Source organism: Ceratotherium simum, chromosome 25 (assembly GCF_057802395.1).
Source record: "Ceratotherium simum simum isolate JZ-2026a chromosome 25, ASM5780239v1, whole genome shotgun sequence".
Lineage (NCBI taxonomy): Eukaryota > Metazoa > Chordata > Mammalia > Perissodactyla > Rhinocerotidae > Ceratotherium > Ceratotherium simum.
In genome coordinates, this window is record NC_141924.1 from 33,527,160 (window position 1) to 33,551,324 (window position 24,165).

The 24,165-nt window shown below is 36.3% G+C and overlaps 1 long non-coding RNA gene across 3 annotated transcripts in view; it reads left to right on the forward strand.

Moving 5' to 3' along the window:
• LOC147913771 (uncharacterized) overlaps positions 1–24,165 on the forward strand; it is a 173,937-nt gene that overhangs the window by 67,234 nt on the left and 82,538 nt on the right. For 2 of the 3 annotated variants that reach the window (XR_015556305.1, XR_015556304.1), the window contains exon 4: positions 5,258–5,350. This is a non-coding gene — a long non-coding RNA (uncharacterized LOC147913771). Of the gene's footprint in view, positions 1–5,257; positions 5,351–7,921; positions 8,488–24,165 lie in introns of those variants that run through there. The other variant, XR_015556306.1, reaches the window with a different exon arrangement.

A 24,165-nucleotide genomic window follows, 5' to 3' on the forward strand; every position in this document is an offset into this window, starting at 1 on the left:
TATTATTTTTTAGTCTCTATTTCATTTGTTTTTATTATTTCCCTTCTTCTACTGATTTTGGGCTTTGTTTGTTCTTCTTTTTCCAATTCCTCTAGGTGCATTTTTAGATTGTTTATTTGAGATTTTTCTTGTTTGTTGAGATAGGCCTGTATTGCTATAAACTTCCCTCTTAGAACCGCTTTTGCTGTACTGCATAGATTCTGGCATGTCGTATTTTCATTTTCATTTTTCTCTAGGTATTTTTTGATTTCTTCTTTGATTTCTTCATTGACCCAATCAATGTTCAGTAGCAGTTTGTTTAACTTCCACATATTTGTGGCTTTTCTGATTTTCTTTCTATAGTTGATTTCTAGTTTCATACCATTGTGGTCAGAAAAGATGCTTGGTATTATTTCAATCTTATTAAATTTATGGAGACTTGGTTTGGGGAGTAATATGTGATCAATCCTGGAGAATGTTCCATGTGCATTTGAAAAGAACGTGTATTCTTTGGTTTTTGGATGGAATGTTCTGTATACATCTACTAGGTCCATCTGTTCTAGTGTGTCATTTAAGGCCAATGTTTCCTTATTGATCTTCTGTTTGGATGATCTATCCGTTGGTGTAAGTGGAGTGTTAAAGTCCCTTACTATTATTGTGTTACTGTCTATTTCTGTTTTTATGTCTGTTAATAATTGCTTTATATATTTAGGTGCTCCTACATTGGGTGCATAGATAACAAGTGTTATATCCTCTTGTTGGATTGTTCCCTTGATCATTATGTAATGCCATTCTTTGTCTCTTTTTGCAGTTTTTGTTTTTAAGTCTATTTTGTCTGATATGAGTATTGCTACCTCAGCTTTCTTTTCATTGCCATTTGTGTGGAGTATTTCTTTCCATCCCTTCACTTTCAGTTTGTGAGTGTCTTTAGGTCTGAAGTGTTTCTCTTGTATGCAGCATATATATTGGTCTGTTTTTTTCATCTACTCAGCCACGCTATGCCTTTTAATTGGAGCATTTAATCCATTGATATATAAAGTAGCTATTGATTAGTATGTACTTACTGCCATTTTTTAACTTTTTTTCCTCAGTGTTTTAGTAGTCCTTCTCTGTTCCTTTCTCCTTCTCTTGCTCTCTTCCCTTGTGGTTTGATGGCTTTCTTTAATACTATGTTTGGGTTCCTTTCTCTTAGCTGTTTGTGTATTTATTATAGGTTTCTGGTTTGTGATTACCATGGGGTCCATATACAGTAACCTACACATATAGGGATCTATATTTAGTTGATGGTCTCTTTAGTTTGACCTCTATCTGAAAGCTCTACTCTTTAACTCCCCTCCTCCCACATTTTATGTTTTTGATATCGTATCTGACCTTTTTTTATGCATTTGTATCCATTACTCTCTTATCATGGAAATAGATAATTTTTCCTCTTTATGGTCTTCTCTTTTCCCCTTAAATAAGTCCCTTTAGCATTCTTGTAGTACTGGTTTTTTGGTGACAAACTCCTTTAATTTTTGCTTGTTTGGGGAACTTGTTATCTCTCCTTCCATTTTAAATGATAACCTTGCCAGGTAGAGTATTCTTGGGTGTAGGTTTTTTTCCTTTTCACACTTTAAATATATCATGCCACTCTCTTCTAGCCTGTAAGGTTTCTGCTGAGAAGTCAGCTGATAGACTTATGGGGTTTCCTTTGTATGTAACTTGTCTTTCTCTTGCCGCTTTTAGGATTCTCTCTTCATCTTTAATTCTGGACATTTTAATTATGATGTGTCTTGTTGTGGGCCTCTTTGGGTTTATCTTGTTTGGTGCTCTCTGTGCTTCCTGTACCTGGATGTCTGTTTCCTTCCTTAGGTTAGGGATGTCTTCATCTATTATTTCTTCAAATAGATTCTCTGCCCCTTTGTCTCACTCTTCTCCTTCTGGGACACCTATAACACAGATGTTAGTGCACTTGATGTTGTTCCAGAGGTCCCTTAGACTGTCCTCACTCTTTTTAATTCTTTTTTCTTTTCCTGTTCAACTTGGGTGATTTCTTCTAGTCTTTTGTCTAGCTCACAGATCCATTCTTCTGTATCATCTATTCTGCTTTTGAGTCCCTGTAGTGAATTTTTCATTTCCAGTATTGTATTCTTCATTTCTGATTGGTTCTTTTTTATATCTTCCATTTCTTTGTTGATGTTCTCACTGAGTTCATCCATTCTTCTCCCCAGATCAGTGAGCATCCTTAACACTCTTTGTTTGAACTCTCTGTTGGGTAGGTTGCTCATTTCTGTCTCACTTAGTTCCTTTTGTGGGGTTTTGTCCTGTTCCCTTACTTGGAACATATTCCTTTGCCTCCTCATTTTGTCTCTTTCCCTGTGCTTGTGTCTGTGTACTAGGTAGGTCAGCTACATCTCCTGCTCTTGGAGAGATGGCCTTACATAAGTGATGCCTTATGAGACCTTGCAGTGTGCTTCCCTCAGTTCTGAATGTTTCAGGAGTGACCCCTATGTGGGCTACGTGTGTTCTTCTGCTGTGGCATGGGTTCTCCCTGTAGGTGCCCAGGGAGGCTGAGATATGCCCCTGGCCAGCTGTTGTAATGCTCAGCTGCTTGTAGTTGTTGTGGACCCTTCAGTCTCTTTATCGCATGTGGGGAGACCCAGCACCGTTGGCTGCTAGTTCTAATAGCACATTCCTATTGCAGTATTTCTTTTAAGTGAGTAGGCCCCTAGTGTGGCAGGTTGTTAGGCTCAGGGGCTTACAATTGCTATAAGCCTCTAGCCTTTAGGTCTCTTGTCAGCTCTCTGAGGACTGCAGCTGTATGAGGCTGGCCTCAGTTACAGGAGCACCCAATTTCTTCAGGCTTTGGCAGGTGTGGCAAACCCCCTATGGGGGTCTTTGAGAAGCACAAGTCTTCTGCAGCTGACAAGCCCTGCGCCCACAGGTCCACACACACAGTCAACACAGTCCTGCCCCATGTGCATGCCCCAACCTCCTGAAGTGGACCCAGTCTCTCCAAGGCAAGAGCCCCACACACTCCACCACAGCCCCACACTCTCCACCTGCTCCTTGCGCACGCCCTGCCAGACAGAGGTGGACCTACTCACCAGGCTGCAGAGAATCCAGGCAGCTCACTTAGCAGGCCCACAAGTTGCCCAAGGGCTTGTTGTTGGGTAGGACCTGTCCCTAGGGTGGGATGCTTGCCCTGGCTGAGCTAGATTAAATTGGTGCTTTAGTGGGTGGGGCAGACCCTGGGCTAGCATGCCCCAGGAAGAATTCTAATGGCGTCTGCCAGTGTCTGTGTCAGCATGCCCACACCAGGCCACAACAATGGCTGCCGCCAATGTCCCAGTCCCTGGAGAGGTCTCACCTCTCACCGAGATGCACTCAGAGCCTATCAGGTGAGTCTCTTTTCACTAAAGCACTGTGCACCTTTCTTTCTGGTGATTTTAGGTTGCTTTCTGAAAGGGGTGAATTTGTGCCTGGGCCCTTTAAGAGCCGTTTTTAATTTATTTGTGAACCAGCTTTTCTGGGGGTACTCCCCAATGTTTTAGTAGCAGGCAAAGTCAGATAGTATGCCACTCATCTCTGTTTTGCTGGGTCCAAAAAACGCCTATAGCGGGAGCACTCCCCTGCTCAGGGCCCCGCTCCTCCAGGGCTGCGTACGTTGGGGCTGCTCCCGGGCAGCTGTGAAGCGCTGCAGCTTGTGAAGGTGGCGTTTTTTTCTCTCAAGAAGGGAATTTCTGTATCTTCCACCTCAATTAGGATTGTCGTTTGTTGCAGGAGTTCCTCTTATCCAGTTTTCAGTTTTCTCTCAAGGGTAATTTTTCCAAGAGCAGTTGCAAATTGGCTGTGTCCGTGGGAGGAGAGGCATTCAGAGTCTGCCTACACTCCCATCTTGACTTCTCCTCTGGCGTGAACCTTGAGATTAATATTTTGGAAATTCTCTGGCTGTTCAGATTGCTTATTGCTTCTCACAGGCGGCTGCTATGCACCCAGATTGCTGCTTGTTAGAGGGTTAACTCCACCCTGGAAGTGCCTAGGTGTGCTTCCTTTAAGCTTGGCCAGTTGTAGGTCTTCCCTCTTTCTTTGCCATCCTGGTGACGGCATTTAGAGGACTGTGATCAGGTGAGGGCCCAGGATGGGGCTTTTTAATGTGGAGTTTATGAACAAAAGAATACAAAAGGATGATATTTCCTAATGATGGTAAATTTCTGCCACTATCTCAACCAAAAGGAGTACTCTAGCTTCATGCGATCCATTCTATTTCACAGGACACTACCTGAGGTTTGGGGGCCTTGAATGGAAAAACTCCATTGCATATATTTCTCAAGAACCTGTGGCAATGGTAGGCATCTGGTTGAGGACTGCAGACCTTGGATTATAGCCTTCTCTTTCAGTTTCTTTTTTTGTCATAATTATAGGGCTGATAATAATCAGGCCACAAAGAATAATATGAATTAAAACAAAAAGCAAAAAACCTGGGGATGACAAACTTGAGAAGGGTTAGTGTGAGAATATGAGCCAAAAGGGAAGTCCAAGATAATAGCCATCATGGTTTGAACAAGTAGAAAAGCCAGGGAAAGGCAAACATATTAATTGAAGGGCCTGATAGTTATACCAATACCATTCTACTAGGGTGACAGGATTGGGGGGGGTGCTCCATTGAAAGATCTGTAGATTTATACCTTTTTTAAGATGAAACACTCCCTATCTAAGAACTATGGGGGTTCTTAGACAAAAGCTTTTTATTTTTTTCCATTTAAAGAGATAAGGCCAAATTTTTGGTAAATGTGGCATTGTGCTAGGCCTTGTAGTATGATGAGAATAGTGATGATGATGATGATGATACCTAACAATTAATGAATTTATTAGGTACCGTGGATTTTATCAAGTGGTTTATATGATTTATCTAATTTAGTTCTAAGGACAACTCTATGAAGAAGGACTATTATTGTCCTCATTTATGAGTAAGTAAACTGAGTTTCAGAGAGGTTAGATTACTAATCTGAAAACGAGTGGCAGGAGCAAGACCAGGTTTTTAAACTAGGCAATCGGATTCCTGAGACCAATCTCTTAGGCATACAGATGTGAAGAAAGGGACATTCTGAATGAAGGAATGTCGTGAACGGAGAAGACAGTCAGACAGCCCAAGATTTGCGCTGTGAACAGAGATTACACAAGTTGAGCTGGAACATAAAGGGGGGAGAAGAGCGGTGGTAAATAAGGTTGGAAACATGGGTTGGGGCCAGTCTCAGAGGACTTTGTTGTACTAAATAATTTATACTTTTTGTTGTAGGCATAGAAATGTGAAGAAATGCTCTAAGCGAAAACAGGAATTGAGGAATTATGTGTGCTATGGGTACTACCAAGACTAGTGGTCCTCAGAAAGGTAAATATCCATTATGGACATAGGGAAACAGTTGCATTTTCAGAGGCTATTGTGGAGAACAGAATCAACATTGCTTTTCTTAAAGTTTCAAAAGAAGGCAGAACTTCATGATAAAATAGGAGGTATAAAGTTCAAAGATGGTAAGGGCCATCATATCAGTAACTCCTCCGGTACTGATAGGGTGAAATTTCTTTACACATTTTGTTAGAAAGAAATTGTGACAGACTTTGAAATGGGCAAAAAGATCATTGGGTATCTTTTCTATAAAATGTTGGCCATTGTCTAGTGGATCCTTCTGGGGTTATCTGATTGTATATGGATCTGTGTCTTTAATTGTCATTGAGATATTTTACACCTTTATAAATTGTGGAAACTGATAGTAATGCAAATGATTCTTATCCGTAGAAATGCAGTTGAGTTTTGCCTGGTGGAGATGTAACTTTTTATTGCCTTATGTGCATTGAAGATATTGCACCATTTAACAAACCCTTTTCAGCTTTCTTTGTTGCGTATGTGTCTGTTCTTTGAATTCTCCTTTAAATCATTTTATTTTTTTTACATCTTACTGGTTTCTTTATTAATTAATGTGATAAATTTGATATGTATTTATTTCATATTTGCATGTCATGATTTTTCCCTTTAAAATATTATTCTTTAACATTTGCAACTGTCCAGTTTGTAAATCAGTGTTGAAAAGTTGCTCACTCTCTACAATATGACTCTTGTTATTGTAGTTATTACTGGTTTATTTGCCCATGATGATTATCAGTAAAACATTTAAGTTAAATTGAAGATCATGACAATATTAGCAGCAGTTAATACTCATTGTATATTGGTTCCAGGAACATTTTCATTTATTGTCTCATTTAATTCTCACAAAATACAACACAGTAGATGCTGTTGTTAGAATACCTATTTACATATGAAGAAAATAATGCATAGAGAATTCAATAAATTGCATAACACCATGTCACAAATAAATGAGGCTCAGGACTCAGTCCCAACTCTTGCTAAATAAAAGTTTTATGCTTTAACAACTAGACCACGTCTTCTTTGTAACCTTACTGAAACCTTAATCCACAAGACCCACTCTCAGAATAGTGTCACTATTAATGTAACTTAATCCAGCAATGAAAAATGAATTCAAAATAGCTTATTATGTCTCCTTGGTTTACCTAATACATACATAAACCTGCTACAATAAATGCCCAAAGTATCTTTTTATTTCATTGTTAATCAGAATTTTTTCAACTACAAGGGACAGAAAAAAATTCAAACTAGATTAAGTTAAAAAAAGAAAGGTGAAAGAATTTTTTGTTCATTACGCTGAAAAGTCAGTGGAGTCAACTATCCACATGTGGTATAGCTAATTGGAAGAGCTAAAATAATGTTTTGGGGGTTTTCTCTCCATCTCTTGCCTCAGTTTCTCTGCTTGGCTTCATCCTCTCCAATTTAAGAGAGCTGGCTAGCTTCTTGTCCCCAGGGAAGATGGCTGTGCTGCTTGAAGTTACATGTCTTTATAACTTATAATTCCAGAAGAGGAAAAGGCATCTTTGCTGACAGTTCCAACAGAATAGTCCAAAAGAGGTTTCTGGCTATATATTCCACTAGCTACATTGTCAAATCTACTGCTGCATTTCCAGTTTATCCAAATTACTTGAGTAATTTCCTTCCCTAAGTATTAGCCCACTGATGCGGATACAGCAGTCTCTTGTTCTTCTATTCCCTCCATTTTCTCCTATTTTCTTTTAATTCTGTGTGAAAACATTTCAAATAACCAACCTAATGGCAGTAGAAATTTCAATGAAGAGTAGATAGAGGAAAAAACATGCAGGCAAAACCTACATGTCAAAAATTAACGTATAAGGGCCCAACCTACTTTCTTTTCTATGTAGTGGGATAGTTTGAGATTCTGTGTTTCTCTCAAAATTTACATCTGGGAGAGGAAATTTCACAGTGGCGTATGCTGGCTGAAAAGAATAAGAGGAGAGCATTTAGGAGGTAGTTTGGACTTGAGAGGTGGCATTAAGAGCTATGTTGACAAATCGAAGTTTTTCTTTTTAATTTGATATTAATCTGTTTAAATCCATTCATTTTATTTTTAAACATTTTTTCATGACTCTGCCTTTACCTATGTTCCCAATATCAAGAGAACTTCCAAAGTCCTTTGATGCAGGTTGAGTTAATTGGCTCTAGATAAGTGATGTCAGAGTAAGTTAATTATCACCTCCCTCTACAGCCAGCTTACAAACTTAAGTATTAATAAATATTATAGCATTTGTAATTTCCCAACAAAAATTGTTGTCTGAATTAAATGATGTGAGATTTATATATTTTTAATTCTTCCGTGTTTAAAATATGGTGGATCTAAGCTATTTTCCCTCACAGGGAACCCCTGAAGACTTTGGATCAATTAAGTGGTGTGATCAGTGAGCTATTTTAGGCAGAGTAATCTTGTGTTTGTGAGAAGAATGGACAGGAGAAGAGGACACTGTGTGTTAGGAAAACTAGTTGGGAGATCACACCAACAACAGGTAAAACGTCACATTATTTGCACTCTTATTTTTGCAGAGAGACTGGAAAAGAGGAGATCGATATGAGAGATGTATTGGAGGTAAAATTGACAAGACTGGACAAGTAACTAAATGAGGTTTGGGTGGCAAGTCAGTCAAAGATAATTTTCAAATTTTGAGGTTGGATGACAAGGATAGACGGTGGTTCCATTCATTTTGACACAAAACACAGCTGCCCGTCTCAATCTTATTGAATCTGAAATGTAGGTCTTGAGTAACATTCTCTAGCACAGTTACAATTGGGCACATCTATGTGTAAAATTCCCATAATTCTCTATTACTGAACAAAAAAAATTGTATTTTACTTTTTGATGGCAAATCTGTGGCCTGCAGTCAAATATACATACACAGCATTAATGAAAATAGAAACAGCGTGAATGAACAGCGGGAGAACCTTATGAACAAGATTTTTAGTACGTTTTTGCTTGAAAGCAGTAATAAATCAGTTCTGTAGAAAACCTCTGTCCTGATACAACACCTGCCCTCAAGGTAATGAGAATGTTTTCCTCATTTATTACTTGTCTAAGCTTTAACCTTTGTAACTTCCTCTGAGTCAACTTACAATTCAGGTTTTAGTGTGATGATTTATGTATCATATGATTAAATATTTCATGTAAAATATACTTTTTACTCAGTATCCCCTAAAGTCATTTTAGCTAGAGTTTTTTTGTCCCCCCAACTATTCTTTCTTTAAATCTGAAATTTGGGTTGCTAATAATAAAGGAACAAAAGGACAATTTTTTCTCTTTTGGCTCTTTAGGGTACTACAATATTTTCTCTGTAGGTAGGCAAAGGAAAAAAAGTCTTTCTTCATTCCTTTTGTAGAGATGGAAGGCCACTTCTCAAATTCAGGCTGAAATCCATGGGTAGTTTCTCATGATAACCTTGTAAGTGGTCTCTGGCCTATGAGTTCAGGAGTGAGGCTGAGTAAGGATCTTTGAAACAGTATTAAATTAGTTATGACTATAAAGTGACATATAGATGCTATATTTAGATAACTCAAGCAAAAACTGACTATCTCAGGTGAACTAGCCTGAATTAGCAATCTTTCAATTTATTTTATATTCATACCCAGCTGAATGATTTTACTCAGCTGATCTAAGAATACTATAACTTTTGGCATGATACTAAAATTGATGGTAGTTGCTGCATATTGAGAGCTTACTATTTGCTAGATTCTATGTTTAGCAATTTATATATGTTATCTCATTTAATGCATGTAATTACCCGAGAGTCTAGTGTTATTCATATTGATATTTGAAGCAACTAAGACTCAAGAAATGAACTTGTTCAGCATTATATAATTTTCACAACAGAGATAATTTATCTGATGTCAAAGACTGTGCTCTTAACACTATACTAAAAGTAATTGACAACTCATTTTTTTTCTGATTCCTGACTATGAGTGTCCAAATTTATGCTTTAAATGAAGTTTAAATTCATTGATTTATTTTTAATGTGTTTCTTATATATTATCCAACGGCCTATTTATGCTTCTTTTGGTCCATAAATGACTATTTGATTCACGCTTGTCAAGATGTCAGTTTTAATAGTAGAAATGAAATAGGTCAATAAAACTGTCTTTATTCTGCTACGAAAATTTCAACTTCAAGAAAATAATAATATTTTAATGGGAATCTATTGACAAGAATGATAAATTATTGGTGGGTAAAAAAAATGTCACTTCTATAAAGACAATGTTATAGGTGGCTTTGCCAATGATCTGTCAAATGTATTTACAAATGCTATCCATTCACAGGGGAGTAGAGAGAAACTTCTACATTAGCTCAAAAAACTTTCAGTTTGAAATATTAGTAGTAGGCATCAGAGTGAGTAAAGATTGATAACTGGTATTATTTTTATGGGGTCTGAGGAATAGCATTATCCATGCCTGACTGGATGGTGGACTAGAATTATAAAACTCACCCATAAAGTAAAAGTTCTGTTATCCCTTTCTACGATCACCTCCTCTGATGAAAGTTGAACGGTGCTTGTGAAAGATGGAGCTGGCACTTCTCAAGTGCCTCTAATTTACTTTGTACACTTCTGTAGTTTTAAACATCATTTCAGAATGAAAGTTCCATAAGCCTTGAGGGGTCCATTTTTTACTGAGATATCTTATGGATAATTTTACTATTAATATCTGCGATGTTAGAGATTGAGGAAAGGTAGGATCTATTTCTTATGTGGAATCACTTGAAAATATGTATTGTATGTGAATGTGTACATGTTTATACATTCATAATAGTATTGACTTCTTATATTAAATTACCCAGGCTTGTGATAGTGGTTTTAGTGTGTGAGATTATGAAAAAAAAATCGAGATAAATCATCTTGAAAGTAGTCTTGAATTAACATTTATTTGGTGCCTACTTGAACTCAATACAGAGAAAATTAAGTAGATATGATCATTGGCCTGTAGCACATAAACTCTAATCAGCATGAAAACTGAATAAAAATGTAGAAAGACATATATATTATTATAAACACATCTAAGGAAAAAAAATCCTGAGAACTAAAATGATAGACAGTAAAATAATATGTCATTAATACTCCAGTGTGCATTTCGGTGGCTGTTGCACTGGACCTGTGCTGTCATTTCCTCAGTGGTGCGGGCTGGCAGAATATTTGGCAGTTTTATAACATGCCTGTTCTATTTCTTTCACTGATATAACTTTTTAGGTAAGATACAAAGAGAGTCTGCCTCCTTTAGGTATGGAAGGACTTTGCAGATTGTTATTTCTTCCTATTGCTCATTGAGGAATTCTTTTCCTACCCTGCCCTTTTAGATGGCCGTTCACTACTTCATTTAAAAAATTATTTAGTATCTACTCTGTGCCAGGTATTGATTCAGGTATATACTTCCTGTAACTGAAGTACAACCTGTTTTGTGGTTCCGTTTATCCAAAACTTGTTCCTTAATTTGAAAGAAGGTATACTTCTTTAAAATGTCTACTACTGGTTCTGATTAACTTGCTGAAACAATACAAAATATTACTATTTGCACAAACCTACAAATAGGTGGCTAACTTTTTTCACTTTACGCGTCTGCTATACAAATTTAAATGTCTATTTCCTCATAACACATACCTTTGAGATTGCTTCAGTGATCACCTTGCCATTATCAATGTCTTTTTCTGAAAGAAATCCCAGGATTTGGCATAATATTGCCCATATGCTTTGAACGGAATATAATTCAGGGGAAATGTTTCTTCTTGGTGATGGGCTTGAAATTTTCATCAGTTTGAATACTTTGGTTTTCCCCTATATTTCTCTAAGGAGGATATAACCCTAAATTTCTGTAATGGGATACAAATAATTTTGGGAAGCACTCTCCATTTACATATACGTCACTACTTGTTTCATTTATGTCATGTTTTTTTCAGGGTGCCTGATGTTAATAAGAATTCATGTAATGGAAATTGATATTAAAACATTAATTAATCATTATATATACATGTTTTGAAATAGTCTTTGATAAGTAAATCCATATTGGGAGGAACAAAGACAATCCAAAGATATTGTGTTGGCCAAACATAAGAGTATGAAGATGTTCTGAGTTGGGTCAAAATCCACAGGAGGAGATGATAAAGAAGTCCCAAAAGTCCATCTTTAGGCAAAAGTGGCAAAATATGGTAGAGTTTGTTGAATGAACATGAAGGCCTGAAGATTAGTTGTGGTAGATTGTCTGCAAAGACGGCTGCCAACAATTCCTTTTGTTCTTGTATATGCATAATATTCCTCTCGTCTAGCAGGGGAGTCCATTTTCTCTCCCGAGTCTTGGCTGACCTTGACTTCGCTTGACAAAAAGAATGTAGTAGAAGTGACATAGTATGACTTTTGGCCCTCATGTAAAGATATCTTATAGTTTCCATTTTTATTTTTTGGAAACCGGCCTTTGTGTAAAGAAGTCCAGGATATCCTGCCCAGGAGGCTATGTGGAGAGAGAGAAACCCTGGGGAATGAGAGATCACAAGAAAGGAGAGAGACATTTGGAGAAGAGCAAAGCTGCCCTCATCAAAAACTAGCACCAAGCCCCCCAGCTGAGTATGTGAGGCCATATTGAATAATCCAGCAACAGTAGAGCCAACCAACCCAGCGACACATGGAACAAAGATGAGCCACACAGCCTTTTGCATGGTCTGTGTGTGGTGGGTGGGAGGAAGAGCAGATAACTTTTATTTTTAGTTGGCTATTTTGAACCATGAGTTGTAAGCCATGTCTAAAGGACATGTTGTTCTAGCAACAAGCTAGAATGAGTTTGTTTTTATGAAGTCATGGAGCTTCATTTTAGCCCTGTGCCTTGATTAAAAAGAAACAGATCTATATTTAAGTCGCTATCAGCTTGGAGTTTCCACATCATACTACTGACAAAGACTCTCTCCTGACAAAAATTTAGTTCAACTCCTCTGAGCCCTCTTCTCAACCTTGGGCTTCTGTGTCTCTCCCGTCCTTGCCAGGTCCACATTGCCCAGTTTTAGCGAGGATTCTGCTAAGTCATTTTAGTGAGAATCCCCCCACTCCTGATATCTGATGACCTTCAGTATCTGATCAAGTTCCACATTCTCCACCTTTGGTGTACAAGTCCTTGACCTGCCTTTAGCCAGAATCCTGTTATTAGTTTAGCAAGAATCCCCAACCATTGATATTTCCTCTTAATAATTTTCCATTTACTGACTCCCTCACTCTGTTCCTTCGTTATGAATACTTGGCTATCTTTGCTCTATTTAGAATTGAGCCACGGGCCGGCCCCGTGGCTTAGCGGTTAAGTGCACGCGCTCTGCTGCTGGTGGCCCGGGTTTGGATCCCGGGCACGCACTGACGCACCGCTTCTCCGGTCATGCTGAGGCCGTGTCCCACATGCAGCAACTGGAAGGATGTGCAGCTGTGACATACAACTATCTACTGGTGCTTTGGGGGAAAATAAATAAATAAATAAAATCTTTAGAATTGAGCCAGATTTCTCTCCCTTATTATGATAGTCTTGACATTAATTGCAATAGTCCTGAATAAAGTCTTCCTTACCATTTTAACAAGTGTCAGAATAATTTTTTCTTTAGCGCTAACAAACCTAATGTCTTCTGATTCAGGGACATTTCTCAGAAAATAACTTTGAGGACTTAGTGATGATCAGGCATCTAGACTAAGTTTAGAAGAGATTTTTTCTTTTGTATTGACTGTTTTCATTATCTGCATTAATGGCACCTTCCAACAGGAAATAGCTTATTTTTTTACTGAGGGGATAGGGAACGTGATGCAGGATACACAAGTGTTTTAACATCTACTTTTCCAATAAGTGGGTTTCTCTTTTAAGAATTAATTGTTCAAGAGAGTGTATTTTTATTGAGCTGGTACATATTGTGGAGATTACTAGAAATTGAAAAATATGCAGAGAAAAATAAAAGTTATTTCTGTTTGTATCTCAGGCAAGTTTGGGATATCTATTCTGTTTCCTCAATTTCTGGTCCTAGCCATCCCGTTGTTCTAGCTCCAAAAATTTGGAGCTCTAGCCCAAAAGCCAAAAGCCAAATTGTTTGGTTCTGGCTCTAAGCCATTTATTTATAGAATTCACTGCACCTTTTGGGATTTCTTTTGTGTTGTCTCTTTTTTCCCTTTGGTCTTCTGAGCTTTTGATAGATACAGCCTTGTATTTGATTTGTGAAAAATCAAAAGCCTGGATCCTAGCCAAAATAAGCCCTGCAGGGTAGATATTTAGGAGAATTACATGGAAATAATGCTACTGGGTCAATGGAATGAAAATACAAAGTCATTTTTAAACAAGAAGGTTCTGTGTCAGTAAATATCAATATCATTGAGATGTCAGAGATTCTGCTGGGAAGTATTTATACTTCTTAGAAAAAATGGTGATTTTATTACAAGAAATATTATATCAATATCCTAATTTCTAAAGAAAGCATAGAATCATAGACAACATGTAAATATGAATGTAACATGTAAATATGAATCAATATGTAAATATGAATACATAATAGATTAAGGGAAAGATTTAGATAATCCTTTGCACAAGATAACAGATCTAATTGTAGGTATCACTAATTACAGCATGAATTTAAAAAATTCTGGAAAAAAAGAAGTTAATTTGGAGATACACATTGGGACCAAACCCCGTAGAGGTGGTAAATGTTAGAAAAATAAAATCACTATTTTCCCAGTAACAGTGGGAAAAAATTAAATCTGATGAGTAAGTGTAGACAAAGTTTATTATGAATGGACTTTGATTTTTCAAAAATGGCTATTAACTGCTGGGAAATCTTTGTAGAAGGGCACCACAAATATTTGAAAAATAATGAAAAAAGTCTATTTCTGAATGTGTTACGAGATTAGAAAACTTGATGAAAGGAGCATGGGGTACGCTATGGGAGACAGCATAGCAGCCTTGTAGTAAAGAATTAGGTTATTGCAGATGCTGCCCTGATCATTTATTTGACACTGCTTTGCAATGTAATTTTAAAATCTGGTTTCCAATCATGTAAAAGAAGTGGAGAATTGAAGCAATTATCCAGATAAAACTGTCAGTTCAAATCTTGTTCTCTTTGCATATGTAGATACATAATTATTTTCATACTATTGAGGTTAGGCATGGAAAAGACATTTTCTAGCTTTGTTTTAAGTATATCTGATGTATAGAGAGTGGCTCTTTGTAAAATCACGATTCTTTACAACTGATTTCTAGGCAAAATGCAGTAATTCCCTGCTCCGTTGGTAGTGATGTGGGACCCGCCCATTCCATGTTATCCTGCAGGCTTTGTTCGTTCAGGGAGCTTGTTGATTTCCCAGTCCCTGAACATACACTTTTGCAAGAATGCACTCTCCATGTTTAATTTCATTTACCTTTGTGTACCTCTCCACACACATAAGACAATTCTTTCCCAAATACAAATGCTGAAGTGAATGACTTATGGATATATATGATGAAAAAAATCCTTGGGGATGTGCACTTTTATTTTGAATAAATAAATATATAGCCAGCAAAATCCCAAAGAAACCAGCAAATAGAGAACTGGCAGCTTTGCAGGCTGTGCTGTCATCACTAGTCAATTCCTTTGGGAACACAAGCTAGCAGCAAAAATCCACTCTCTGAACATATTATGAATCATTATTTATTTCCTTTAAACAGAATCAAAGTAAAGAAAATATATCAAATGCATATCTAATTATTATTGTTCATCATTTTCCATCTTGACCCAAAGCTTGATGTTAAGCCTCTTACCCTAACAGAGAGGAATCAGGAGACGGACTGTTTCTTCTAGTTCTCCTTGGACCTCACTTATTTCAATTTCATTACTGACAGGGCAACATCTATATTCTCTTTCCTTTTACCTTAGGTCTTGAATTTGCCTTCAGAAATTGTATGGGGAGGTGGTTGGAGAATTTCTTAGCCTCCTATTTTATTCTCTATCAACTTATTCAAGGATAAAAGACCTTCCCACCTATTTCTAAAATTTATAAATTTCTTGAAATCAGGCAAAGTGTTCTACTACATGACGACTCTATTCTGATTAGTGATTATTTTTAAAGCACCTTAGGTTGCATTAATTACATTTTCCATAAAATATAAACGTTGTCACCCATAAGAATATCGAAAAAGATATTTCCATTTCAATTTTTAAAATTTTGATTTCAACACTACTTTAAAGTCATTTTGGAATGTAAAGAATTTTAAAAATTCTTACCAAAGGTCAACATTGTCTTTAAGTTACGAGCATGTGTTTGCAAAATCCCGTAGGTGGTGATAATTCATGCTTTGGGCCTTTGCCGGTCATATGTTTAACCAGAGTCTTCTGCTTCACCTGGTATTCCTGGAAACTACTAATCAACTTTAAAATTATCTTCTCTTCTAATATTGCAAAAATAGAACTGATTATAAGAAAACTTACACAAACAACATCAAATTTACCAAGTTAATGTGTCTGTATCTCCACTTCTTTCTTGCCTATTAAATGATTAAAGTGCTACCTAAATTCATTCCCTCTACCTTTTCTCTGGATTCCATTCCTTGCTACTTATTGTTCCAAGACACTGCTTCTGCTGTGTCCCTAATACTTCCAGCTTCCACTCTATTTCTACGCTGTTCTTTAATAGCAAAACTCCTCAGAATGGTTGTCATTATTACCTGGCTCTGCATCTTCTGTTGGCATTTCCTCCTGACCGTTTCAGTTGGACTTTTGTCAGTTCACTCCACCAAAACAGATCTTTTCATTGTCATCCATAAACTCTAAATTACCAAATCCAATGGCCACGTCGCCTCAAGTAGTCAAGTACTAGTGGTATTTGACCCATTTGGTCCATCTTTCTTTTCAAACATTTTCCTCAGATGTCTTCCAGGATGCTACTCTCTCACGTTTCTTCTTACATGACTGACCACTCCTTCTCTGTCTCCTTTGCTAGTTCTTCTTGTCTCTCCGCTCCCTAAACATTGATGTGGCTCAGGTCTTATCCCTTGGACTACTTTTTGGTCTATTTATATAAGCTTTATCAAGTGATTTCATCCTGTTTTATGTCCTTAAATACTATGTACATATTGAAAGATCTCAAATTTTTATTTCTAGCACTGACCTTTCCCCTGAACTCTAGAATTATATCTAATTTGATATATTTACATTTATATGTTTAATTGACTTGTTAAACTTAAGTTTTCCCAAAATCAAACTCATGATTTCTACTTTCCAAACTTATTCCTCCCATGATGCTTTCCCTCAGTAAATGACATGCAAATCTACCAGTTAATCAGGCCAAAAAGCTTGGAGTCAGCCTTAACTCCTCTTTTTCCATAATAATACACACCTAATCCATCAACAAATCCATTCTGCAATACCTTCAAAATATGCTCTAAATCCAGCCGCTTCTCATCTCCACCACTGTCACCCTACTCCCAGACATTGCCGTCTATCACCTGGATTACTACTATATTCTCCTAACTCCTAATTAATGCCTAACAATGTATTAGGCAAGGATTAATTAGATTTAAACAGGTCTAAGGTCTTATTTTTCCTTTTGGAAGGAGTTGTTTGGCTTGGTTTTTTTTTAAAACTATGCATAAAAAGAACTCCAGAAATCTGCATAGGGATCTCTTTGAATCTTTTGAGTACTGAACTGCACGTGTGAAGGGTGAGATTCCACAAGGCCATGTAAAGAAGAAAAAATGAGGAAGAACCATCATGAGGGATCTTCAAACTAAATAATTACCAGAGCTGGAACAAGGCTGAGAGACCCTTGAATCTGGTCCATCAGAATGGAGAGATCATGATAAGAACTCAGGAAATTCCATAGAGAACTCAGGTCATGGTAAAGAAGTAGGATTAAACTAGAGAGAGCTATACCAAAGATCTACACAAGTGGTAAACATGTTGGTAAATATAATAGACTTTATTGTATTTTTATGTTTTAAAATTACTTTGAAAGATCATTATCTATTAAAAGCAAAATAGTAGCAATGTGTATGGGGTTTGTAATATAGGGAGAAGTAAAGTTTATGACAATAATAGCATAAAAGATGAGATTGGAGACTGTAATAGGTTAAAGATGCATATTTGTCCAATAGAACACCTCATAAAAGATCATTTAAAGAAAGCCAAAGAGGATAATTAATATAATTTAATACCAAAAATCCTCAATTAATCCAAATGATGGAAGGAAAAGAGAAGAAAACAAAACAAAGAACCTGTGAGATAAATAGAAAATTGATTGCAAAGGTAGACTTAAATCCAACTATATCAATAGTTATATTAAATGTAAATGAATTAAATATGCCAATTATAAGGCAGTGATCTCCCGAAGATAAAACAAGGCAATTCCCAACTATATACTCTCTATAAGAAGCATTTTAATTATAAAGACACAGATGGTTTAAAAGTAAAGGTATGGGAAAGGATATACTGTGCAAACTCTAATAACAAGAAAGCTGAATTGCCTATGTTAATATCTGATAAAGTTGACTTTTGTACAAGAAATGTTACCAGAGATAAAGGTGACATTTTCCAATGATAAAAGAGTAAATTAATCAAGAACCATAAAAAGCCTAAATGTGTATGAACAAAAAATAAAAGCTTTAAAACACATGAGCCAAACACTGACAAACCTGAAAGGAGAAATAGATAAATCCACAATTAAAGTTGGCAATTTCAGTACTCCTCTATCAGTAATAGAACATGTAGACAGAACATCGGGAAGTAGGTAGAATATTTGAATGACACTATCAAGTGATTTAACCTAATTAACATTTATAGAACACTACACTCAGTGACTGCAGAATACACATTACTTTCAATTGCATATGGAACATTAACCAAGATAGACCATATGCTTGGCCATAAAAGTCTCAATCAATTTACAAGAATTGAAATCACTCAGAGTCTGTTCTCTGAAAATACTAAATTAGAAATAAAAAATATATATCTGGAAAACCCCAAATATTTGGAAACTTCACACAACACTTCTAAACAACTCATGGGTCAAAGAGGAAATTACAAGGGAAATTAGAAAATATTTGAAACTGAGGGAAAATAAAAACACAATCTATTAAAATTTGTGGGTTGCAGCAAAAGCCATGTTTTGAGGATAATTTGTACGTTAGATACTTTCATTAGAAGAGAAATTTTAGATCAGTGATCTAGGCTTCTGAAAGAAGCTCAAAAAGTAGTAAATTTAACCCAAAAAGTAAAAGGAAGGAAACAATAAGGGTAGAAATAAAAGAAATAGAAAACTCTAGAAGGAGAAAAATCAATGCAGTAAAAGCAATCAATTTGGAGACAACCCTCAAGCCTCCTCAATCATAGATTAAATGAATACCTATGTTAAGTTCTATTTTATTTTAAAAAACCCAGATAGTCAGATTCAGCCTAAAAATTTTTGGCAAAACTATCTCTCCTTATAGAGATAACAGAGACCATTAGGAAAGCTGATAACTGTTTATTTCTCAGGTTCACAATTCTAACCAAGTGTCTCAGCCTTGTAAGGTCCTTAGTAGACAAATAGGCTTCATCATAAGGATGACTTTCACAGACAGTGAGAAAAAATCCAGTATTACATAAAATGTTAGTCTCACATCACCAATGGGATTAACTCTATGTCTATATTTGTTAAATGTGTCACTTCTAACAAAAGCATGCCACAGGTCCTGATTAAATTGGAGGGATAAGGGGTGTCAAGACTATGGCGTACTAAGAGATCTCAAAATCTAAACTCAGAATTGCTATAATTTTAAAGTGTCTGTTCTGAAATTACTGTTTGAACTTTGACATTTATCCACCATAGCAGTCTGGGTCCAGTCAGGAACTAGAAACTCTACAGTAGGTTAAATAGGTGACATTTAATATAATGAGTGATTATCTATAAGAAAGAGTGACTATGAGATATAAGGAAACTCTATATGGTGCCCTAGGGCTGAGGGAGAGCACCAGAGGAAAGACAAATCAGACAACATGGAGAAGGTATGTTTCAGCCACTACATAGCAGAGAAGTTCACTGGTTTGGCCAGGCCAGAGCTGCTCTGGAGTTGCTGGGCAAGCGATAGAACATTCCAGAATGCAGAGAATCAGCAATCAAAGGCATGAGCACGCAGTGGGAGTCCAGGTGCTGGTAGAGACAGGAGGCCTTCAGCGAGTGTAGGCCACATGGGGAGCAGCTGCGAGCAGGCTGTACAGTGCTTGAGGCAGGGGTCCAGGTGCTGGGGGCTTGGGCGGGAGGCCTCTGGAGTGCACACTGTGCAGGAGCTCTGATTTCCGTGCCCAGATAATTGTGGAAAGGTAGTCGACCATCTCCAGGCCAACGCCATGGGGTCCCATGGAGACCACCTTCCATCTGAGCCTGTGCTGGGCAGCACACCACCGGATGTTCTCACACTCACTCTCTCCTTCCTCTTCAGCATCTTCTGTTTTTAGAGGAACTCCATTCACCACCTGACAACAAAAATACCACTTACTTTTCCTAATCCAAATATAAAACGTAATCTAGGAATCATAAAAATAGCACCTCCTTTTCCATAACGTTACAGTGTCGGTGAGTATTACAACCTTTTAAACCAAAAGACATAGACACAAATGCAGAGAAAGCTTAGTGATGCATGAATTTCCCATGCTGTGTATTAATATGCTGGACATTTGTGACTATTACTTTGAGGGAGCTCGAGTGTTGTCATTCAAGTTGATTCCTACTTAACATTGAGATGTCACTACTTTAATTAAGACTTTGGGCTTTAGGGGATCATGTGGAAATCACACATTCTGCACAAAAAAGCTCCCTTTTCATTTATTTTTATGTCTAAAGTCCCTTGCTTTGATGTGTGTTTTGTTTATGCTGAGGAGATTAGTTCTGTGTGCAGTAAGTGACAGAGAAAGGGCGAGAAAGGGTCCAGGGTTGCCGTTTCTAACCTCTCACATTCTTGTCAGACTTAATGTCAGAAGCTGTATTTCTCACCCTTAGAGACGAAAACAGAAAATGTTGTGTGTCTACCAGCCACATTGAAAATAAATTAGTTACACAGCAAAACTATTTTCCAAATATAATTTTGCTGTATGTATTGAATTACTCAAATTTACATGCTGGCAAAAGAGTGATTGCCAGTTTGTATGAAATTTTGTAGTTTTAGCTTTAAAATGGGAAAATGCAGCAAAATTATAATTATATGATCACTAAGGGCAGTATTTCAAAGCAATATTTTCTGATAGAACTTTCCTGTACTCCTGCTCAGCTGTAATTCATTCACCTTTGAATAGAAACAGGGAATGGCTGATTCCTTTGGGAAGCAGAACTTATTACGCAACATGTTTTGTGCTATAAGGGAAATAATGATAATGCTCTTTCTCTATAAGCACTTCTCTTCTGAATGAGGCAAAGTGGTTGACGAATAGGATCTGCAGAATCTTCCCAGGATCTTAGGTGGGAAAGGAGCAAGCTCTGTGTACTTCTATTGTAAATATCTGGAACACAGAGAGGCAAATGGCAAGCAGAGCCACCACGAAAATAGTCAGTTTTCTCGAATCCAGGTCTAGTATGCTGCTCATGTTATTTCTAATTGTCTGCTAATGTGAAGGAAATGTGCGTTAAATTGGAAAGTTATAAAAATAAATTACGTATGTTGCATGGAGAGAAGTGAGTGTTTCTGTGCTAGGAAAAGAAACTAGAAAACTCATCTCTCTCTTCTTGGGTCTGTCTCATTAAAAATTGGAATTATCTATGGCTTAATTCTATCTTGAATTGGAAAATGTTTGTAAATTTCTGAAATTGGAGCATTTTAGACTTAGGAGGTAATTAATTTATTTTTAAAGTGAGCACAGTGCTTGGCACAGAGTGGGTATTCAGGTTGACAGAGCCATGTTCAGAAACCCAAAATGATGTGGTCAAGATCCCACAGTTGGTTTACAGTCCCAGAGGTGATACTTAGTTGCCATGTGCTCCTTCCTTTAAGAAGCCACCTTGTTCAGAAATTAACTCCTTAAAGTGAGTCTTTGAAGAAGCTAAATAATAGCAAAACATCAAAACCATTTTTATAACAAAGCCATACAGAACAGTAAAGGGAAATGAGAATTACACAGTTGGAAGAGCGATTTTGAGATTACAGTGAAACGTAACAGGCAACAAGATCACTACTTCTGACAGCTAGATAGGCAGGTGTACTTCACATTACAGGGTTTGAGATTTTGAAAACTAATTGATTTTTTTCCAATTTAATGATATTTTCCAGTGATTTCAATTCATTTCAAATGTCTTATATTTGACTGGTTAGGAATTGGCAGTGGGCTCATGTAAATTAGTTTGAAGTTTTCTGCTATAAACATTTTTGACTAGTTATTGATTTAGAAATAAACACTTGTTTTGCTGAAGTGATTCACCTGTGATTTATATTTTAATAATATTTATTAGCTTTGAAATACAGGAAAATATACACTAAAAGCAAAAGCAGCCTGTGACACCCCATCCAGAAAACATCGTTTTTTTTTTTTTTTTTTTTTTATGAGGAAGATTAGCCCTGAGCTAACATCTGTTGCCAATCCTCCTCTTTTTGCTGAGGAAGATTGGCCCTGGGCTAACATCCGTGCCCATCCTCCTCTACTTTATATGGGACGCCACCACAGCACAGCTTGACAAGCAGTGCATCATTTTAAAAACAATACATGTACATGACTAAAAAATTCAAGCAGTGTAGAAATCTTTATTATGAAAGAAGATATCCTCCCTTGAAAACAAAACCACAATTAAAAGTTTCTTATATATTCTTCCAGAGTTTTTTTTTTTCCTATGCTTATACCAGTGTCTACAACATCATGTCTATTTTTACAGCAAAGGAGTATTAAACTCATCATTTGGTATATAATTTTCAATTTTAAGATATCACAGAGATCCATCTAATTCTCTTTGTTGGGGGAAAAATGCACCCATTTTAAGTATACAATTTTATGAGTCTTGACAAATAAGTAAACTTGCATAATGACAACCACAATCAGGCATTTCCATCACCCCACAAATTTCCCTCTTGCTCATCAATTCCTTCCCCAACTCAGGTACCGGTAAGAATTCTATCACTATAGATTCATTTTTTTTTCTTCTAAGCATTCAAATAAATGGGATCATGCTTTATGTACTCTTTTGTGTTTGAGTCCTGTAGTTCAGCATAAAGTTTTAATGATCCATACATTTGGTTGCATGCATCAGTAATTCATTCCTTTTTTTTTTTTGAGTAGTATTCTACTGTAAGGATATGTCACAATTTGTTTATCCATTCACCTGTTGATGGACATTTGAGTTCTTTCCAATTTTAGATGCTTTTTAATAAAGTTATCAGGGAAGTTTAGGTATAAATCTTTTTGGGGAGCATATGATTTTACTTCTCTCAGGTAAATAGCTAATAGTGGAATTGCTGGGTAATATAGTAAGGTATGTTTAATTTTATGGAAACTGTACAACTGTATTGAAAAGTGGTAGGAAAATAGTGTTCCAAAAATAGTTGGAACACATACATTGAATGAGAGTCAAGTTGCTCTTTATCCTTTCCGTTAACTGGTCGTGTTAGGCTTTTTAACTTTAGCCATTTGAATGAGTGTGTAGTGTATAACATTGTGGTTAATTTGCCTTTCTCTGTTACTAAGTCATCTTTTCATGTGCTTATTGGCCATTTGTGTATCTTATTTTGTGAAGTTAATAATTAATAATTTTTTCTCTTTAGTGACTTTTGTGTCTTATCTAAGCAATATTTGCCTAACCCAAGGATTTTTTCCTGTATGTTTGGATAAAGGTTTTACAGTTTTCACATTAATATTTAAGACTATGTTTCTTCTCTTTTTTTTTTTTTTGAAAAGTATAAGATAGCACTGAAGTTACATTCTTTCCATATGGATAACCAATTATTCCAGCAAGAGTTACTGAAAAGATCATTCTTCCCCGCATTGAATTACTTTGACACTTTGTTGACAATGAATTGGTTATACATGTGAGTTAACATTGGGACTCTCTAGTACATTTCATCATCTATATGGTTCTCCTTAAGCTATTCTCACAGTCTTGACTACAGTAGCTTTGTAATAAGTCTTGAAATCAAGTATTTGATCTTTTTCAAAATGTTTTGCCTATTTTATGTCCTTTCTAATCTTCATATAGCTTTCAGAATCAACTTGTAAATATTTACAAAAATACTTCTTGGGATTTTTTATTGGAATTGCAATTAAACTGTGGATCAGTTTTGGGGACACTTGGCATTTTGACATTTTGACAGCATCAAGTATGTTAAAATAATATTTCCTGAGCTAAATTTGTCCATTTATAATGTTTAGTTCTTTTATTTTGTAGTTTTCACTATAGAAATCTTGCACTTATTTTGTTAAATTATTTATAGTTATTTTATGTTTTTGAAGAGATTTTAAATGGTATTTCTAATTTAGTTTTCCAGTATGTTATTGCTATTGTATAGAAATATAATTGATTTTTTAAAATATGTGTTGGCTTTGCAACCTTGACAAATTGACTTATTGTTTGGGAAAGCTTTTTGAGATGCCCTGAGGTTTCTTTGTATTCAATCATATCGTCTGTGAATAAAGATAATATTACTTCATTTTAAATTTATATGATTTTTTATTTATTTTTGTCATATTTCATTGGCTGGAAGCTTCAGTACAATATTAAATAGAAGCAGTGAGAGCAGATTTCATTTTCTTGTTCCCAATCATAGAAGAAAAGCATGAAGTCTTTCACCATCAAGTACAATGAGTTGTAAGTTTTTAGTAGACGCTT